The sequence below is a fragment of the Halichoerus grypus genome, chromosome 2, assembly GCF_964656455.1.
Source record: "Halichoerus grypus chromosome 2, mHalGry1.hap1.1, whole genome shotgun sequence".
Taxonomy (NCBI): domain Eukaryota; kingdom Metazoa; phylum Chordata; class Mammalia; order Carnivora; family Phocidae; genus Halichoerus; species Halichoerus grypus.
Window position 1 is genome coordinate 161231522 of NC_135713.1, and position 20211 is coordinate 161251732.

The following is a 20211-nucleotide window of genomic DNA, read 5'->3' on the forward strand; positions in this document are numbered from 1 at the left end:
TCCATCTTGTCTGCAAGGACATCTGGGGACGGGAATGGACCATGCCAAGTTCTGGCTGAAGGCCAGGCATGCGGGGACCCTAGCAAACCAGAAGAGGCCCACCCAGCAGGCCCCACTGCCACTGAACTCACACAAGGTCATTGCCAACACAACACAACACAACACAACACAACACACACACACTGCATGCACACGGTAGGTCCACAATAAACATCCTAGGTGGGGGTGGGGGTGGGGAACGGGCTGAGGCTAAGCGGTGCCTGGAGGTGAGGTGGGTAGTACGAGCTTGCCATCAGAGGGACTGAATTTGATGTCTGGGCAGTAGGGAGCCACTGAAGGTTGCTGGCCAGCAGAGGGATCTCTGCCCACCTCCCCACCCTCTAACAAGCTCGCGCTTTTTGTGGTTGTCCCTTACTCCCTCCACCCCCAATATGAGTTAATGTTCTGCCCCAGGCCTTTGCTCCCAATGTTCTTCCCACCTAGAAAACTCTTCCCATAGCCCCTCTGATCAGCTCATTCTCCCTCCAGGTTGAGCTCAGAAGCCTCTCCAGACCTTCCCAGTAGGGCTCAAGGTCCGTTCTCTGCTTCCTGCAAAAATGACCCTTTTTACATTAGAGCACAAGAATTCCTTTCTCAGGCCACCTGGCCCCGACAGGAGTCCTTGGAGGGCAGAGTCCTGATCTGACTCCCCTCTGCGCCCCAGCACCACCTGACACAGGGCAGGGCAGGGATCGGTGGACATCACTTTAGGCTTTCGAATGCTGTCTCTGAGATGGCACAGAGGGAGGATGGAGGAGTCCCCTTGGGGAAATGATGTTGTTGGTGCAGACCAGAGGCGAACAGAAATTAGGGGGCGGGCGGCAGAAAGGAGGGGCTGGTGTGCAAGGGGCAGTGGAGAAGGGAGGGGAGAAGAAGGGGGTCATCTTGGAGGCACCACATGACCAGTACACCTGCTCCCTAGCCCCTTTCTCCTTCCCTCTGCAGAGAGGTGAGAGGGAGAGAGGGGCAGGACTGGGGGACAGGCAAGGGGGTGCAGGTGCCTAGGCCACAGGCTCACCCTGTGGGGTGGAGAGGAGCATAGGCAGGTCCCACCAAGAACACCTGAAGTCTCAAGGTGTCCTGACCTTCCTATCATTCCCTACAGAACCCCCCCCGCCAGGGCCCCCAGTCTGGGCAGTGGGCTCAGGGCAACACTGCAGCCCACAACCCATGCCATCCCCATGCCATCAGAGAGAACTGACCTCAAGGAACTGTCCGTCTGGGGGAGCAGGACATACCAGGTCACCGCGCATCCTGCGCAGCCCCGTCCCCCAACAGAGGGGGCAGGAGGACAGAGATTGCCTTGTTGGAGGGGACGGGGAGGGATTTCAGGGCGCGTGGGAGAGGTAGGAGAGAGGGGCCTTTGTTCCGGGCAGCGGGAACAGCTTCTGAAAGGCAAGGGAGGTGAGGCAGAGAGAGAGGCATGGGGGGGGCGGGGCTCTGAGAGGTCACCCTGAACGCCCTCCAGGGCACCTGGCACACACTGAGCGACCACCACTGTTGTTGGTGCAGAGCAGATGGCACGGGCCGGGTCAGGGGGCAGCGGCCGGCCCGAAGGGCCTTGAATGCCAAGCCAAAGATGGCCCAGGGCTGGGCGGCGGCGGCGGGGCCGGAGGGAGCGCTGAGGCCGCGGGCCGAGCAGGTCTCCGCCGAGGCAGGGCGATAAATTAATTCAATGAACCTGCCACGCCAGCCTCTCCGACCCCGCGCGGCGCTCCGAGGATGAGCGGGGCCGGGCGGCGGGCCGGTGGTGGCAGGCGCGCCCGCCGCCGCCCCGCCGCTCCCTCCGTCCGTCCCCTCCCCGCCGGGCGCCGTTTTCCAGGTAATTAAGACCGTCCGGGCGGGCGCGCAGCTGCTTCGGCGGCCGGCCGCGCCTCCGGCCGGGGCAGGTGCAATTAAACCCGCGCGTTCGCGGCCATTAAGCATTAATGCAGCTCATTAGCATAAGAACGAGAAGACGCTTTGATGGCGGCAACCCCGCAGGGGCAGCGGGCGAGCGCTGGAGGGGCGGCGGGGTGCGGCCTCCCGAGCCCCGACTACAGGGCGCCCCGCCTGGGAAGAGGGTCGGAGACCTGGCCCCGACCCCGCCCCGGGGTCCCAGGTTGGAGGGCTAGGGAGGAGGCCCACCAGCGAGGGTAGAGGGCTCTTTCCCAAAGGCACAGGTGGGTAAACTGAGGCCTGGAGGTGCCATGGGACGCACACAGGGGGTCCCACTACCTGGGAGCTAGAACCCAGGCCTCAGCCTACAAGTGGTTCCTTTATTAATAATAATAGCAGTCAACACTTAAGCCCTGTTTCTAAGCACTTAGCGGAAATTCTGCCCCTCCCCCCCGCAACCCCAGGAGCTAGTGGGTACTTATAATTGTGATCCCCCATTCTATACAGGAGGGAACTGAGGCTTGGAGAGGGTCTTGAATTTACCTCCGGTCCCAGGGCTGGTAAAAAGCCAACGGGAGGATTTGAACCTGGGCAGTCTGGCTCCTGAGGCTGGGCCCATAACCAGGAAGCCACACTGCTACTGCGACACAGACACGAGGGGTGACCAGGGAGGGGTGGGGACTGCGGCTAGGGGGAGGCTGTGTCATCCCACCCCAACTGGGTGCCAGACCGTAGTAGCCGGGGCCACCAGTCATGGCCTTGGGGGAAGCAGGTTGTAATAATCTGGAGGAGCGGTAAACTGGAAACTGGGGGTGAAACTCACTGGCAACTCGGTTTTCTTCCCCCCCAAACACTGGTTGGACCTTCAAAATGGGTCAGGGCCAGATGTGGCCGGACGACAACCAGTTTGCCACTCTGGTCTAACACATGGCAATTCACAGGAGTTCAAGGAACACAATAGCTGAGCAAAGGAACAAGTGAACGCGTGGAAACATGCCTCCCTCCACAATGTGCGGGGGAATCAGGGACTGATTCTCAGATTTCATCTCTTCCAGGCTTCCTTTGGCCCAGGAGGTGGCTCTGTGAGAGCAAAAGGGCTAAGACGAAATGGCAGGTGGGGCCCGAGGCAGCCTTGCTGTGCTGTGGCTCCCAGCGTCCCCTGGGGCAGTGCCTCGGGCATTCCAAAGTCAAGGTAGTTGCTGAAAGATGTCTTGAGGGCCCTGGTGGGGAAGGCAAAGAGCACAGGAAGAGGAGACACAGGCTGCCCGAGTTCCACTCAGAGGTGATGGAGCTAGAAGGAAACCTCTCGCCCCTGAGGAGCTCAGAGAAGGTAGGCACTTGCCTGGGGCCGCACAGCAAAACTCCCCTGACTCCTTCAGTCCTAGATGTGCCTTTAGCAGGTGTCCAGAGCAGCCTGCGGCCGAGACACAGGACTCCTCTCTCCACGAGTAGCTCTTGCAACGTATTCTTCAAGCCTCTGTCTTGGCTTGTGATAAATGTGCATTCCCATACATGAATGTATAATGACACCAATAATTTGATTATTCGATTCCTGTCTTTTCCCCCTTGGCCACACATCCCCAGGGTAGGGATTACAAACACCCAGATCACGGCTGCTTTCAGTCCTGGACTGCAGTAGGCTTGCAAACATATCTGTCGACCAGATTAAGTATTATTACCGCAAGTAGTCATAATGCCAAACAGAAATGCATGCCCGAGTGGGGGCTTTCTTGCCTCCCCAAGCCCTCAGACACCCCCCCACCCCCCCACCCCCCGCCACACAACCGGCTCATGGATCTGGACAGGCCTCCATGCCTCCACAGGCAGGAGAGGGGCTCGGCCCCCCTCTTCCCAACCTGAGCCTGAGGCCAGCCCACCCCCTCAGCTGCCAGGCTGGCCTGCAAAGGTATCTGTCCCAGGGGACCCTCAGCTGCCTCATTAGGAAAGTAGTGACAGATGCATTAGCTGTTAAGGGTGTGTGTGTTGGGGGGGCGCTGAGGGCTGTCACAAGGCTGAGGAAAACCAAACGCCTGCCACTTCCTGGGCCTCTGCGCCCCATCTGTGCCAGGGGCTGGGGAAGGGACAGAGACAATGGTCCAAGTACAGAATCTCCCCCTGGGACTCACCCTTGGGTCTCAGGACCCAGAGCAGAGATCTTACAGTCATTCCTTGCTGTTCTTGCTGCCTGCCTTCTGGCGGGACTCGACTCACTGACTGATTCTTGACAAACCCCTGCCTCCTCTGCCTGGGCCATTACAGCTCCGAAGCTCTGTGTGAGAGGAACTCAGGGGCCTGGGAACCCACTCCCGTGTAACAGAAGAGGAAACCGAGGCCCACAGAGTTGCTGCCCCAGAGCAGAGTACTAAAGCGGGTGCCAGGCTCTGCATGAAGGTCCTGGCTTGGCCACTAACAGACTGTGTGGCCTCTGCACCTCAGTTTCCCCATATGTGAAATGCAGGCCTGGACCACAGTGACCCTGGAGTTTCCTCTGACCTCTGAAGCAAGGTCAGGGAAGGCCCAGTTCTGCTGGAAGAGGGTCAGGGATTACCAGTGTCCCCTCAGCCCCCAAAGTCAGTCCTTCCTGGGGCCGGACAAACAGCTACACACAGGGGTCACCGAACTCAGATCTCCCCCGGCCACTGAGTTCTGCCCAGCAACCCAGTCAGTGACCACCGCCTCCACCATTGATAAAAAGCAGGTGGGAAAAGTCCTACACCACACTGCACAGGCACACAGGAACAGGCCTCACACCACAGGATATACACACTAACAAGAAGACAGACACTCAGCCACATACGCAGGTCCCCTGCCCGCAAACGCAGACAAACCACACACACACACACGGGAGGACAGCCCCCCGCCCCCGTTGTACCGCTACACACGGGTACCCAAGACGTGCTCACACAAACCAGCCCCCTCAGCTCATTTCTCCAGCCCAGACACACACACACACACACACACACACACACACGTTGGTCCCAGTCACAAACAGACACCCCCAGTCTACGCACAAATCACATACACCCAGGCACACACTTAGTAACCAACACAGACAGACTCATACACGTGCCTGGATGTAGCAGCCACGGGAGAACCATCCCCCCTCCATGTAGAGTACCCCCCATCAATGGACACGGCCACATGCTGCCCACACAGGCCCCCAAGCCCAGGGACACACACAGATACACACCCATCTTGCCACTTGGTTAAATTCCACACGGCAGGCGGTGCCCAGCCCAGAAGAGAAAATCCAGATAAATAAATCATGTTCAGAGCATCAATCTCGGCCCCAACCTGGCTGCCTCCTTGCTGCAGGTAAAGCGAAACGGGTCTTAAATATTTTATAAATGAATAAACCTGTTAAGAGAATATAATTTACAGGGCCATTCGCTGTAGGCTCACAACAGCCCTCCCACATCTTTTCATTTTGGAGAGCACGTGGTGGTGGCAGGTGCGGCCACTGGGGCATGATGTCTGGTGCCCCACCCGCTGCCCTTCTGCCAGGGGTGTTATTCCCAGGGAAAGGGGCATTCTGTGATTTTCCATCCACTAAATTCAGCTGCTGCTCGGAGACAGGGCCCTGCATTCTCTTGTCTCTTCAGCTCCCCCCCCCCCAAGCCTTGGATGCCTTTTAAATGCCAATCCATCCCTGGCAACTGTGATTTTTCCAAGGCCTGTTTCACACAGGCCTTGGATGTGTTAGAACTGAACCGTTCAGGAATGGGGAAGAAGAGAAGGCCTGGCAGCAGGGATGAGTGGGGGCAAGGAGAGCTAGGCCTGAGGGGCAGCTGGGCATAGGGAGCCTGTGCCTGGTGCCAGGCCCGCATGCCCCCAGGGAGAGGCAGAGGAGCTTAGAGCAGCAAAAATGACTCCTAGGATGTAGAGAGGGAACAGAAGGTGGGTTCCAGGCCCGACAAAGGGTCTTTGGGTCTGAGCATAGCTCGGGCAAAGGAGGCTGGAATGAGGCTGAGGTCTGAGCCTTCACTGCAGCCTTAGGCAGCTGGGGCCAATTAAAGCCCCTTGCTGATGGGACCTGAGTCTCAGCTGGGGCCATGAGTCTTCAGTGTCCCTGAGCAGGCTAGGTGGCCTCCTGGGCCCTCAGCTAGCAGGAACCCTGGCCCCAGCTGCTGCTTTTATCAGAGGTTAATGGCAATGAGGAAGGGCTCCTGAGGGGTCTACACGTGGAGAGAGGCTGTGAACAAAGTCAGAAAGGGATCATCTAGTCCTGCTCTTTTCTGAAGCTCTCACAAGAATGTGGTTCCGGTTCTCTCAAGACTCCCACAGACTCGGGGGAAAAAGGAGAATGTTACACAACATTAAGTGAGAAAAGCAGGATATCAAATGGTACACACAGGAGGAATGATGGCATGCTTAAACAACAACAAAAAACCCCGTGAACAGGGGGAGAAGTCAAATGTGGCTGCCTTTGGAGACTGGGAGTATGGGTGAATTGTTTTTCTTTTAACTTGTCATATTTTCCAAAAGTCTGTAATAAGCCTATCCTCCTTTTATAGTGAGAGAAAAACCCCACCAAGGGCCTTACAAAACCAAATATATAGAATGGTCCCATATTTTACATTTACTTATCATATATTCTTTATCATACGTCTAGGAAAAAAAAGTTGACAGTGGTTATGTAGGGGTAGGGGTAGGGGTGGAAACACGGGATTTTTACTTGTTTAACCGTATATTTAGATTTTTCTAAATTCAACATAGTAACATGATAATTCCATTAAAAACAAAATGTTTAGGACGGGGAAGTTCTTTTGGATAGCGAGCCTGAGCCCCTTCCTGTTGCATCTGAAAGCCCCTTCTCACTCTCCCTGAGCGTGTGTGCACCGCGTGAGGCTTGAGAAAGGCCAAGGGATAGTTGCTCAACAGGCACACAGCCTCCCTTCCAAGACCTAAAGGCTGGCATTACATTTTGCTGTCTGCCCAATCCAGGTGGGAGGGGACAGAGGGTCAGCTGAGTCGGTGCCTCCGAAAAGACTGGGGGACAGAAGGCGGCCCTGGAGTGACCGGTCGGGGACTTAAGGCACTAAAAGGAAGGAGGGGTGGAGGAAGGGCTGGGTTGGCAGCAAAGTTCCGGAAGGGGCTGCCCCCAGGGCAGACGGGGTGCCGGGGCTCGGGAGGTAGGAATGTGTCTCCCGGCCAGACAGCCCAATGGCTGCCAACTAGGGGAGGGCCGCGCTCCTGGGCTGGAGGGAGGCCGTCTGGGTGGCAGCGTCCAGTCTTGGACGCCGTGGTGTGGTGGGGGTGCCTTCCTGGCCCCTCCTCTCTCTGGCCCTTGGTCGGGAGGTAGGCCCGGCTGGCCCACGGGGAGCACCAGCGAAGGACAGAGTTGGAGGCCCCGAGCCTGCTGCTCCGGGACAGCGTGGCCTGGAGGCCGGGCCCTACTTTCAACGACGTCCCTGCCCAGGAGCCGGGCCCCAGGAGGCGCTTCCTGCTGCCCCTGATGTGGGGTTGCGGGACTCTGTGAGCAGAGCCCGTCCCGAGGCTAACCCGCACAGGATCCGGTCGCAGAGCGAGCCTCGAGCCGCAGCGCCCGGACTGGAAGCCACTGCCCACAGCCTCGAGTTCCCGGAAAGACACGGGCTCGGCGCGGGGGCGGGGCCTCGGCCGCCCCGCCCAGCGGCCCCGCGGAGCACGCCGGGACGGGGCGCTGCCATGGCGACAGGAGCGGGCCGCCCCGCCTCCTTCGCCCCCCGTCACCCCCCCGCCCCCGCGCGGCCTCCGCACCGCGAGGCTCCCGACCCCTCCCGGCGTCGCCGGCCCGCCGGCCGGGGCTTGTCAGGCCGGACGCCGCGGAGGAGGCCCCGGCGCGGCCAAGATGGTGGGCCCCGCGGGAGGGGAGCGGAGGGGAGCGGAGGGGAGGGCAGGAAGCGCGGGCGTTTGCCCTCTCGCCGCCCCCTCTCGAGGTTGAGGAGAGGAGAGGAAATGGCCCCGGAGGCGATAATCGAGCTGCCAGTGTGTCTGGCCTGACAGCTCCTACCTAAGCCTCCCTCCCCCCGCCCCCCCCAGGCCTGCCCTGCCCCCAGAGGCGGGCCGAGCTGGGGCTGCCCGCGCTAGGATCCAGAATTTGCCACCCCGACCAAACGCCCCCTCAGCCTGTCCGAAAGAAGGCCCTTCCCCCAGCCTAGTGCGCCTCCACCTCCCGGGCAGCGGGCAGCGTTTAGTTCCCCAGGCCTGGGGCCTGAGATACCAGCTCTACCCACCTACACCCCAGGCATCTGTTACTGGACAGCAAGAACCTGTTTCCCCTCAGTATGGCTGCCTCCGAAGCCGTCAAAGCGCCCGAGGCTCTGAGCAGCCCTGCCTGCCCTCCCTGGAGACCCAGCTAAGCTGCCAACTCCCCGGGGAGCCCCTGAGCCCCTCTTACCCTGTGTTCTCCCAGCAACAATGGGGGACAAGAGTAGGATGGGCACTCCCACTGACTGGGCCCGGCCAGTCGGGCCAGATGACTTATCTTCCCGAGTCCTGCATGTGAGTGACTCTGCCCAGGTTCCGTGGGCAAACAAGCCCAGATCTGTTAAGGAGTGAAGTGGCAGAGCTGGGACTCAGCCAGGCTGTGACTCCGGACGCCTGGCCACACACAGTGGCACTCCCTGCTCCCTGGCCGCCTAGCCTGGGCTGGTCCAGCCGCCTATCTCTGGCCCAGAGCAATGGCCTGGCCTCCCGGTCCCTCCTCCTCCCCACTACCACAGGCCTGGCTTCCCTTCTGAGACGCCAATCTGCAGCCACACAAAGCCCTGTTTGTTTGCTTTCTCTGCTGCTCCCCCTGGATCCGATGTCTTTCTCTGCTACCTGCCGGCCTGGCTTCCTCTCCAAGCTGCCCTCCCAGCCAGCTGAAGGGAAGGGGGTGGGGGGGCGGCCATTCCAGCAAGCCCTGCCTCACAGCCACCCCAGCATTCCTCGAATCCACCTCCCCAGCGCCAGGGCACCCAGCTGGGGCAGCCTGACCCACGATGGTTTTGCAGCCCCCTTGCCGCCTCTCAGAATGTAGGGTACCAGCTAGGTGCAACAGGAAAGATGCCTGCAGCCAGGGGCTGGGGCAGGGGGAGGGGAGCCCCAGAGGCCCAGCCAACCTCCCCTCTCCTTTTGTGAGCAAGGCTTGTTTTGTTCGTCAATCAGGAAGGCAGCCCCTGACTTCCCAGCAGCCCACGGGCTGCCAGGAGATAAGGAGATGAATGGGGCCAGGAGGGCTGAATTGGAGGAGGCAGAGGGACACCCTGGTTTTTCGGCCCTCCCCCACCCCTCACTCTTTCTGGGGGTTCCTGCGTATCCCAGGCTCTGGGATGAGGGCTTACAGGCTGCGCTGGGAGCCTTACGTGGTAGGTGCCCTCTCAGTGCCCACCCTGGGCAGGCACCTGAGCAGATCCCTCTGCGTGGTGGGCACTGCAGAGTGTGTAGCCTCGGGCACCCTCCGCAGTGTCTTGGGAAGCCTCATCAGGCTAAGCTGAAACAGGGCTTTCACAGGCAAAGAAAAATAAACACCCGCATTCCACACCACCTTCTCTACCTGCAGAGTGGGGGCTGCCCTCTCTCCCCGTTCAAATAAAGAAACCCAATACTGATACTGCACAAGATCTAACAATCTCTCCCGGTTCCCTCTACCCAGGGCTCTTTTATTGTACCCTGCCACGCTGGGTGGCCCTGGGCAGGTCCTAACCTCCCTGGGCCTCCCTCTTCCCCTTCCTGTCCCCTCCGTGCAGAGTTTAACCCCTACAGCAACTCAGGATAAAGGCATGATTGTGCCCGCTTGACAAATGGCAGGAGGCTCCAAGAGAGAAAGCCACAGAGACAAACTGCCCCAGACAGGATTTAAGCTCATTTCTGTCTGACTCTAAGCCCTAAAAACTTCCCACCAGGTTGCAGTATCATTTCACAACCAGCGATTCTCTGCTGACTGGATGAGTGGCCACTGTGAGGAGGTGAACGAGGAGCAGGTTAGAGCCAGCAGATGCCGTCTCCAATCTCAGCGTCGCCACTTGGTTGCTGTGTGACCTCAAGCAGGTCACTTAACCTCTCTGAGCTTCAGCTTCCTTGACAATCCGTACAAGGCAGTTGATCGGGCTTAGAGAGGACAGACCACCCAATGCCCACAAAAATAGCAGGCACTCTTTAAATGATGGCTTTTCTCTGTGATCCCTTTCAGCAACCAGAGAGACAGGAGTCCATTTCTTAGAGGAAACAGACCTCTCCCACCTCTGCTCTCACCCATCCAGCCCTGCTGCCAGTCACCGTCTCTGGCCCTCTGGCTAAGGCCAAGGGCTTCCAGGCTGAGCTCCCCAGGCTCCCGTCCTGCCCAGGAGACCAGGGCCTCTCTGTTTAATTAGCCAGGGCGAGGGCCCCAGGGGACAATGTCACCCTAAGGGAACAAAGCCAGCTCCGTCCACATCCTGCTGGACTCAAGAAAAGAGAACCACTCAATTAAGTCTGATTTGCCAAAACGTCTGTTTTTAGTGCTATTTCGGGCCATGGTGGGGATTTTCTGTGCTTGTCTCAAAGGTATCCTAAACCAGATTCCTTCCTACCTCCCCCACCCCTACTGTGTTTGAAATGAAAATACGTTCTTCCTCTTCACTCTCTTTCCTTTTTCCTGCTTCTCTTTCCCACCTATCAGAGGGATGCAAATGAGAGAAAGGGTGGAGGCTGGGCCCCCACGGGAGGACAGCACTCCCCCCGCCCCGCCCCCGCCCCACTAGGCCTGGGCAGGCCCCCTCGGCTCAGTCCCCCAAAGTACAGCACACTGGGAGTTGTGGTTCCCTCAAACCAGGCTGAAGGTGAGAGCTCCTACAGGCCTTTATCTTCTCCCCGCCTCTGGAAGCCACCCCCCCCCCCCCCCCCCCCCCCCCGGGCTTGATCATTTTCTGCTGTCTCCCCAGACACACCCTGGTCGTCTGCCTCTTAGCTTTCCCTTGGGCTGTGCCCTGTGTCTGCAAAGACCTCCCCCAAGGTCTACTCCTCCCTGCACTTTACCTTCTTAGCTTGCAGCACAACGACGATTAACCCCACATCTATGCAATCATGTCTTTAACGGCTGCCCATCCACCAGACTGGAAGCTTCCAAAGGACAGGGGCGGCATCTGCTCGGCCGGTATCGATTCTCCAGGGCAGGCGGTCAACCTCCCTTGGCACTGGTGACATTTTGGGCCAGATAATGTGTTGTGGGGGTTATTTCCGTGCACCCCAGCATGTTCATCAGGATCCCGAGCCTCTACCCACTGGACACCAGTACCTCCCCAGTTGAGACAACCAAAAATGTCTCTGGACATGACCCACCTGTCTCCAGAGGGTCAAACTCGCCCCCAGTGGAGAACCACTGCTTTAACCCTGGCACAGTGCCCTCCCAAAGTGAATGAACGCAGGACTCCTCCTCCCTCCCCCCAAGAGAACAGGTGGTTTTTATTTTCTCTCTTTACCTCTTACCATCATCTTGTACAGATTTTATTTGCCCTGTCGGACCGGAAGCTTCCAGAAGACAGGGCCATGTGACCTCAGCTGTCTATCAGTGCTGACTGCCCATAACTATTCGCTGGAAGAATAACTCTCAAAGCCTTGGAGAGCACCAGCCTGAGGCCTAGTTCTGGCTCCCCCTTCGTCTGTGCTCTGGATTACTGTGTGACTTTGCTACGCTAGCTAAACTTCTCTGGGCGTCCATGTCTCTCCAGTCACTGTAACAATTCTTTGTCCCATGGGGCTCGTGGAAGCCCCCCAGAAGAATCTTTCAGGAGGTTTTCAATTTACATTTACATTTTCTGAGAATATTTCTTATTACAAATAGGTGACACTGATTCACCACTTTGCAATGTGCCAAGTACAGCTAAGTGCTTTAGGGGCACCATCTCATTTAAAACTCTTCTTAAAAACAAAACTATGGAGTAGGTACTATTATTTTCGGTTCTTGATCAGGGAGGAAATCGAGGCTCAGAGCGCTGGAGGGAGCTGCTTAAGGACACCCAGATGTGGTCTGGCGGCCTCTGGCGCCTGAGGATGCCTGTCAGCGAACGCTGTTAGCTTCCTTCCATACTTGATCCTGAAATCTTTCTTAGTCTGCGCCTGCCTTTCCCAGTGAAGAAGGCCCTTGCAGGGCCTCCCTACCCTCAGGCCTTACCCGCTTAGCCCCCCTGACGGAGAAAGAGCTCTGGGTCACCACGGAAGGGTCCAACAAGGCCCGGAGGTGGCAAGCGCTGATTCAAGAAGTTGGCCTGTCTCGGTGGGGCTGGGAGGGGTGCCTGCCACTCCCTTTCCTTCCCTTCCAGGGTGTCATCCCTCCCAGGAAAGCCCTGGCTGGGACACACTTCCCCCAGCACAGAGCCCTTCTGTGAGATTCTTCAGGGCACGAAGCAAAACCAGTAAGGAGGATCCATTCTCTAGCACCTTCTCTGTACCAGGCGCTGTTGTCAGTCTTTTATGAGCATTAACTCATCAACTCACCCAACTATCCTCTGGGTTAGGTGCTATCACTTTCTCCATCTTACAGGTGAGGCAACTGAGCAAAGGAACCAGGAGCTCGTCCAGCTTAGGAAGTGGCCGAGCTGGGATCTGAACCGAGGCGGCTAAGCTCCAGGTACGAGTGCTCAGCCACGATGCCATGGTATCAGAGATGCCACGGCTGTGTTCCCAGCCCCTTGCGGTGCCACAGGGCCTCCATCTGTGATTTGGGAATGAGCGTGTGGTGACCCGGCCACATCCGCTGCCGCCAAAGTCACGAGGTGCCGGAGGCCTTCTCAGGGGTCCACCCCCGGCACTGGGACAGAAGCTCTGGCCAGGAAACTCTCCTTCTCACCTACCCCGCTTGGTTTTGGCCCATGTGCCGGCCGGGAAAGCTTAGAGGTACAAAGCTGCCATCGATTCCACGTGCTAGGCCCGTTGACAAGAAGAGGAACGGCCACGTGTGCTGCGTGTGATGCGGACGGGCCGCGGACGGTGCCCATTTGAAAGGTGGGGGTATGGAGCCTCAGAGAGGGCAGTCCGTAGCCGGACTGTACCCAGGCTGGCCTAACCCCAAGTCCAGGAACTCCTCGCTTCGCAGATCCTAAAACACCCCGACCCTGGCACCACATTTACTGTCCCTTCTGATGGGACAGGGAGGTGACAGGCCTTGAGCAGCAGTTGGAGCTAAACCTTTTCCTGATTCTGGACCGGTGCTTCTGCTCCCCCACCGTGTTGCCCTGGGCATAGTCTCCAAGAAGGGGACTCGAGGAAAGGGGGCCCATGCTCTGCTCCAGTCTACAGGTCCTCCCTCAAGACCCCCAGCCTGGGGCCTGTCCCTGTTCTGTCAGCTCTCTCCACTCAGTCCCCTACTTTCTTAGCCCTGAGCTGGTGACTCTCCCAATTTACAGCTGAGACCGAGGCCTAAGGGTAGAGGGGAGATGTCCCCACAACTCCTAATGGGTGGCTCCCAGTGCCCCCCCCTCCGGCCCCGGCCCGCTGCCTCCGTTTCCCCACAAAGGACTCGCTCCTGCCCCTCCATGGCACCCCGGGAGCCTGCTCCCGAGCCTGATCACCCGGTAGAGAAAGTGGATGTTCACTGCCCACCTGGCCCTTGGACTTGGAGGGCCCGGAAGGCCAGACCACATGCGGGTTCGTCTCTGGGGCTCAGGGTGAGCATGGGGCTGAGGGCGAAAACCCGAGGGGGTGTCTGCTGAGGGAAGGAAGGAATGTTCGGGGTCAGAGCCCTAGTACTCCTGGATATTTCCTTTCCTGATTCTCAGCATACTATTTAGCAAGAGGAGCATCTCCTTCCCTCCTCCCTCCGTGTTTCTCTCTCCACCCCCCTTCTCTCTTCTCCTGCCTCACCTCCCTTTCCCTCCGTCCCTCCCTCCCTCTGTCCTACCACCACGCAGGGACTGTTCCCTTGGGTTCAAGAACCAGCAGAACAAAATCTCTCCTTTGCCAGCAGAGCCCCAGTCTTTGCCTCCAGCCCCTGGCACTCACCCTCCCTGTCCCCTCCCCTCCCGCCGTGTCACATTCCAATCTCGGATCCCCAGTGACCCACCCAGGCACAGGGCACAGCTCTGCCTCACATGGTCTCCTCAATCCCCGGGGAAACAGGATGAGCCAGTTTCTCCCCAGCCCCCTCGGGGAGCAGCCTGGGGGTGCTGGGCCCCTCTCTGGCCTCACTTGTCTCTCAGAAGTCTGCCAGAACAGAGTCCTCTGAGCAGGGCCCTGAGGATCTGCAAAGATCCCGCGGGCGGGCGGCTGCCGGGGAACTCAGGGGCCCACACAGGGGCCCACAGAAACCGTGTCGGGGCTCTCACCCGGCCCCGCACACCTAGCCCTTCCTGCCAGGAAGCATTTCCAAGCGTCTCCCGAGTTCCAGGCCTCGCCCTTGGCACTGGGGCCAGGAGAGGAGGGAGGTGTGCTCTCGGGCCTAGATGCTCCAGCCTTGTGGGCAGGACAGACACTGACAGAATTACCGATAATGTCATGATAAACGCTATGGCTAGGCCGCGGGTATAGACAAAGGGAGATGACTCAGTCTGCCTCACAGGTCAGAGGAGGAGGACACAGGATGTCTGTTTTGGTCTTGGGAGGCAGGGAGGAAGGTGAAGGGCATCCTAGGAAGCGGCAGGCACACGTGCACATGGCAGAATCCTGGGGAGAAGGCTTCTATGTGACCCGAGGGGAAAGAAGGGGCTTGAATGGGGCAGAGCAGGCAGAGGGCACGAGAAGGGGCCCCTGCTGTGGGGGAAGGACCACGGCTGGACCTGTATTCAGAAGCATGTGCTACGGTTGAGAAAGATCACTCTGGTAGTGATCCCAAAAGATCACTCTGGCCCACGCTGGGAGGGGGCAGGATGGAGGCAGGGAGGCCAGGGAGGCCCCAGTAACAGCCCAGCGTCTTTCGTCATCGTTCTTTCTGAGCTAGTTCCTCCCCTCTTGGCGACGGGACATGCGCCACGTCTGTTCCAGCCTCCAAACACTTGCTGGAGTGTTCCCTCCACCAGGAATGCGCCTCTTGTTCTTACTTACCCGTGCTTGAAGCACCTGCTCCAAGCCCCCTCTTCCACGAAGCCCCTGCCTCCGTAAAGCTCCCAACTCTGGTCGAGACGGAATCCTAAAGCTCAAGTTATCTGTCCCACTGGTCTTGGAAGGGAATTATACACGGTCTCCCTCTGCTCTTCTCCGCGTGGACAAGTCTTCCCAAAGATGCTGCCCTACACTCTTGCCCTTATCATCCCCGTAACACCTACATGGTGCCTTCACAAGGTGACCTGTTTCCTGCCCGAAACCTGGCTCAAGCTCCCATGACAATGCTGGTTCCCTTGGGTATTATCTGGCTCTCAGTCACCCACTGGGCTGTGACCTTTCTGGAGGCAGGTGCACGAAGCACAGGAGCTCAGAAATGGTGGGTCCTTGGAAAATACCTCATCCCTTGGGGCCAGTGAGCCCAGGTACCTCTCCCACAGAAACCCTGCCCAGCGTCCATTGCTCCACCCTGTCCCTCCCTGTGGAGTTACACATTCGAAAGTGGGGGGGCCGGCATCCACCTCACAGCCGCAGGTGGCCATTAAAAGCAACAAGATGGGCCGCCTGGGTGGCTCAGTTGGTTGAGCGTCCAAGTCTTGATTTTGGCTCAGGTCATGCTCTCCGGGTCGTGGGATTGGGCTCCACACCCAGTAGGGAATCTGAGGCTTCTCTCTCTCCCTCTCCCTCTCCCCCTTCCCCTGCTTGCACGCTCTCTCTCAAATAAATAAGTAAAAGCAACACCCTGCATGCATGGACTGCCATGGAAATAAACTAGTACTAATAATGGTGACAGTGCCAACCGGCATTTAGCAGGACAAGCACTGTTCTAAGCTTTATGTGTTTACATGGAATAACTCATTAAACCTTCACTAGAGTCCTGTGAGGCCAGTACCCTCATTATCCCTCTGGGCAGACAGCACATGGAGACACAGAGAGGTAAGTAACTCATTCAGTGTGTGGCGGAGCCAGGAGCTTTGCCCTGGAGCACCTCACCCTATGGCCTCCCCAAGACAAATGGAAAGGAGAAAAGAGCCAAAAAAAAAAAAAAAAAAAAAAAGTAAGAGCCTGAGATGTATTCTCATTTGGGGTAAAAGAAAACTAAGTATCAGCATATATGATACACACACACACATATATATATATATATGTAAGCAAGTAGCAAAAACGTCTAGGAGGATACATTCAAACTCTTAACTGGGGTTACCTGTGGGGGGGCTGAGGAAGACACTTTTACTCTCTATACTTCTGGGTTATTTGCATTTTTCACAATAAGAATGAATCCATGTGTTACTTGAGTAATTAAAAAAGAGAGAACTTGTCAGGGCCTCAATTAATGTTTGTGGAATGAATAGAAGCCAGATTCATTTTGTAGGACTGTTTTTTCAAACTCTGGGTATGACCCATTAGTGGATTGTGAAATCAATTTAGTGGGTTGCAACCAGTATTTAAAAAAAAAAAAAAAATCAACTAGGCTAGAACAGAAAGTATCAGTTCAGCAGACAAAGTAGAGGAAAGAGTTACTTCACTAAACTTTTGTTTCAGTTTTATATAGTGGTGGTGAAGAGAATTGTGACCTAAAATGTATTTCTTACTACAGGTCAGAGTTTGAAAACCATAGCTCTAGACTTGGGGGTCTAAAAGGAATGGGGTGGGGGGAGGGCGCCTGCAAGGGCCTCCTGGTCCAGTGGAAGAGAGATGGTGTTTCTGAGTGGGTGAGTTCCCTCCGTTTAGGAAGAAGCCAGAGGGGCTCCTGGCTCTTGGGAAAAGTCCTATTCAGCCCACTCTAGAGTTGGCTTCTGGGGCCTGGGTCATCTCTTGATAACTCTGCTTCCTTCCAAAGCTTTTTGCCTTTGAGAGCCTTCACCAGAGTTCTGGGATGGAGCCTCTCCCAGCCCAGAAGGTCTGTGCTCACTCCTCTGTGTCACCCAAAGCTCCTAGGGATGCTCCTGGGGTCCCATATACCCCCTCCGCTGTCAAAGGGTTGGGGTGAGAAACAAGATTCCTTTCCAGCTTCCATATCCCCAAAGCCACAACCCAGGGAAGCCTCTGGAAACACAGCTGTGTGGTCAGTGGGGAGGGGCCTCCACGGAGTCCGCAGCGAGAGCTGCCCCCACCCTGGCTGAGCCTGACCTAGGCAGGGCAAGGTCTGTAAGGAGGATGGGGTGGAGGAAGAGAAGCAGAGCCCCCAGCCTGGGGCTCCCACGGCGCCGGCGCCTCCACTTCGGAGCTTGCCTAACCCACCCCCGCCTCCCCTCCCAGGGCAGCAGACAACTAAAAAAAGATAAAATAAAAAGAAGTAATTCCCCTGCTCTGACGTCAGCGCGAGGTTTTAACAGCCCGGCAGCGGCCTGAGACCGGATTGCAACCAGATGTAATGCCCTTGAATCCTCCACACACCGCTGCGTTGGAAGAGAAATGAAGCGGGAGGGGGGTGGGGGGGGCGGCACTTTGGGTGGGAGGGAGCCGTGCGGGTCCCGCGTGGGTCCTTGAATCAGAGCCTGCTGAAAGCATGGGAAAGGCGCTGCGGGAGGGAGTGCTGCGAGCGGGGAAGCTCAGGGCCCGGGTCCGCCATTCAGGCGCGCTGCCTCCCCTCCCCCAGCCCCCCAATAGCGCATTGTTACACTCGGTTTTGTCCATTCGGAGCCGAAACCCCAGCGCTCCCCCCCACCCCCCCGCCCCACCGCCGCCCGATCGCGGGCTCCCAAGAGGGCCCGGCTCGGGTCCGCACTCCGGCCCTCGGCGTGGATTTGAGGAGGACTAAGAGCCCCAAGAAGGAAAACGGGCTCGCTGGGAAGACGGGCGTCCTAGGAAGCTGGGGACGCAGCGGCCTCGGGCCTGACTGATGTTTCGCTTCCCCTCCGCCCCTCCTCCGAGGCCCCCCGGCGCGACCGAGGCTCCAAATGTCACCCCCCGCGTCCTGACACCCCCTCGCCCCCGCCGCGCTCGGCGACGCCGCCCGGCGCCCGGCCCCCGCGCCCTCCTCCCGGGGCCCCTGCCTCCAAGGCGCAGGGGCCAGGGAGCTGGCCGGCTCGCCGCGGTCCGGGAACTCGGGGCTCGCGTGTCCGGTGCCCCCGACCGTGACGTCACCCCCGAAGGGCCCGTGCGCCCGGGGCCTGGCCGCGTCGGAGCTCCCCGGGCCTCCCGGGCCGCTTCCTGCCGGGTCGCGGGGCCTGCGCACAGGCCCGGGCGCCGGCCGCTGCCCGCGTGGGGGGCACCGCGGAGAGCCCCGCGCGCCCCATCTCCCCACGCCGGGCCCTCACCGCCCCTGGCGCCCTGCCTCCCGCGCCGTGCCGCACGCCAGGCCCCGAGTCCCACTCGCACAAGTCGGCTCCCCGCCCCCCACCCCGGGCGCACTCACAAAGCTCCCCTCCCGCCCCGGCGCCGGGCGAGTGCCCCCCGCGTCCCCACGCCCCGCGCGGCAGAACTCCGGGCCACCGCGCACGCACAGCCCCGGGGCCACACGGACCCTCGCCGCTCGCGTCCCCCACGCCGCTCGCGCCCCCCAGACGGCCATCCGGTGACCTCGCGCACCCCCACACCACACAAAGCCGTGACCTCGCGGACCCCCACATCCCCGGCCCGCGGCGCGCTCGGCCCCCGAGCCCGCCTCCATTCCTCACCTTGCCTCGGATCCCGACGCCTCGCGCCGCCCCTGCCCCGGCAGCGCCCCCCGCGCCCCAGCGCTCGGTGCTCACCTCGGCGCCCGCGCTCACTCGGGGGCCCTGGGTCTGGCGCTGCGACTTCGCGGCCCGCAGGCCCGGGCGGCCATGGGGGTCAGGGCGCGGCGGCCCGGCCGGCCCGCGGCCAGGCAGGAAGGAGGGTGGGCCGCGGCGCCCCCTCCTCGCGCCGGCGCTCCGGCGGCGGGCAGGGCGGCCTGCTCGGCTCGCCTCTCGCCCTCGCCGCCGCCTCGCTCTCCGACTCGACTCTCGGAGCCCAGCCGCGGCGGGGGCGGCGCCCGGGGGCGCGGGGAGCCGGCGGCGCGGGGAGCGGGCCCTGGCCGCGCACCCGGCCGGGCCTGCCTGATGTCCGCGGGTGCCGCGGGGAAATGCGATCCCCTCCGCACAGGAAGAGCGAACGGGCGGGCGGGCGGGCGGGCGACGCGCGGGGGGAGAAGGAGAGCGAGAGCGGGAGGAAAAAAGTTCCCGGGCGGCCTGGCTGCGCTCGCTCGAGGCCCCGGGCGCCAGGTGGGCCGTGCGCGCCCCGACAGCACCCCCTGGCGGCCCGCGCGCCCCACTGCGCGTCCCCCCCGCCCGCCCGCCCGCGGGCCCGGCGGTGGAGGGGTGGGGCGGGGAGGGCGCCTTGCGTGCGATCCAGGTGGAGCCCTCCCGGACTCGCACGCCCCGCCCGGGGCCGGGGGACGCGGTGGGACCGGGGGACTGGGTGGGGGCTGGAACCTCGGGCGGAGGATTTGGACTGGCATCCTGCCCTCAGATGCTTCCAGTCTCTGGCCTGGTTCCTAGGCCATGCTCCCACCTTCACTCCACCATCGGCCGTCACTATGACCTCGTCTTTACGGTTTGGGAAAACATTTTTTTCGACTTCTAAACTCAATAGGCTGGACAGAAATTTCTCCACGTACTGGGTTCCCGGCACCTTGCTGGACGCTAGGGAATGAACAGAGACAAATGGTCTCTGCTGTCATGCTGACATCCTGTTGGGCACAGACAGACAGCAAACAAATGCTTACATACATAAAGAAGATAATTTCAGGGAGTCAGGAGTTCTAGGAAGCAAATTAGCAGGTGAAGTGACGGGTAGGGGCTATTTAGCTGGAAGTGAGAGAAGGAGGCCTATCTGAGCAGAGAACTGAATAGCAGGAAGGAAGCCTGCGGTGTGTAGAGCCCGGGGAAGAGCATTCCCGGCAGAGGGAAGAGAAGTGCAACGTGGAGAGGCCCTGAGACAGGGGAGAGCTTGGTGGATAAAGAGCCAAGTGACCAGCCAACCAGTCGTAGGCGCACTGAAGGCAGAACTGTAAGGGAAGACCTCTGTCTTCAAGGCTACAGAGGGCCTGGTGAGGAATTTGGATGCAAAGTTCTGGAGCTATGGGAAGGAAGCCATTGGCAGAGTTTACAAAAAGGAATATTGAATAAATGAGTGAGTGAATAAGCCTATGAACGTATAGGTTCCCTAAGCAATTGCTGCTCCAAGGCTTTGACTCATGAGGGCTCAGGCAGAAACCCACAGCCACCTGCTCTGGGAGCCTGCCCGCCCCCAGCCCCCCACCCTCTGGGGTCTGTTGGTCCTATGGAGGGGAGAGTGAAGCCTCAGAGCTCCCAGGTGACCTGGGACTAGCGAGGTCTCCTATCAAACCTCAGCTTC

The 20211-nt window shown here is 59.4% G+C and overlaps 1 protein-coding gene across 3 annotated transcripts in view; it reads right to left on the reverse strand.

Moving 5' to 3' along the window:
• RAI1 (retinoic acid induced 1) overlaps positions 1 to 18970 on the reverse strand; it is a 116303-nt gene extending 97333 nt beyond the window's left edge. Inside the window, exon 1 of one of the 3 annotated variants that reach the window (XR_013446045.1) lies at positions 18588 to 18970. The gene's annotated coding sequence lies outside the window, so the exon portion shown is untranslated. Of the gene's footprint in view, positions 1 to 18512; positions 18544 to 18587 lie in introns of those variants that run through there. The other 2 variants (XR_013446046.1, XM_036113058.2) reach the window with 2 other exon arrangements.
• Positions 18971 to 20211: the final 1241 nt, after the last annotated feature.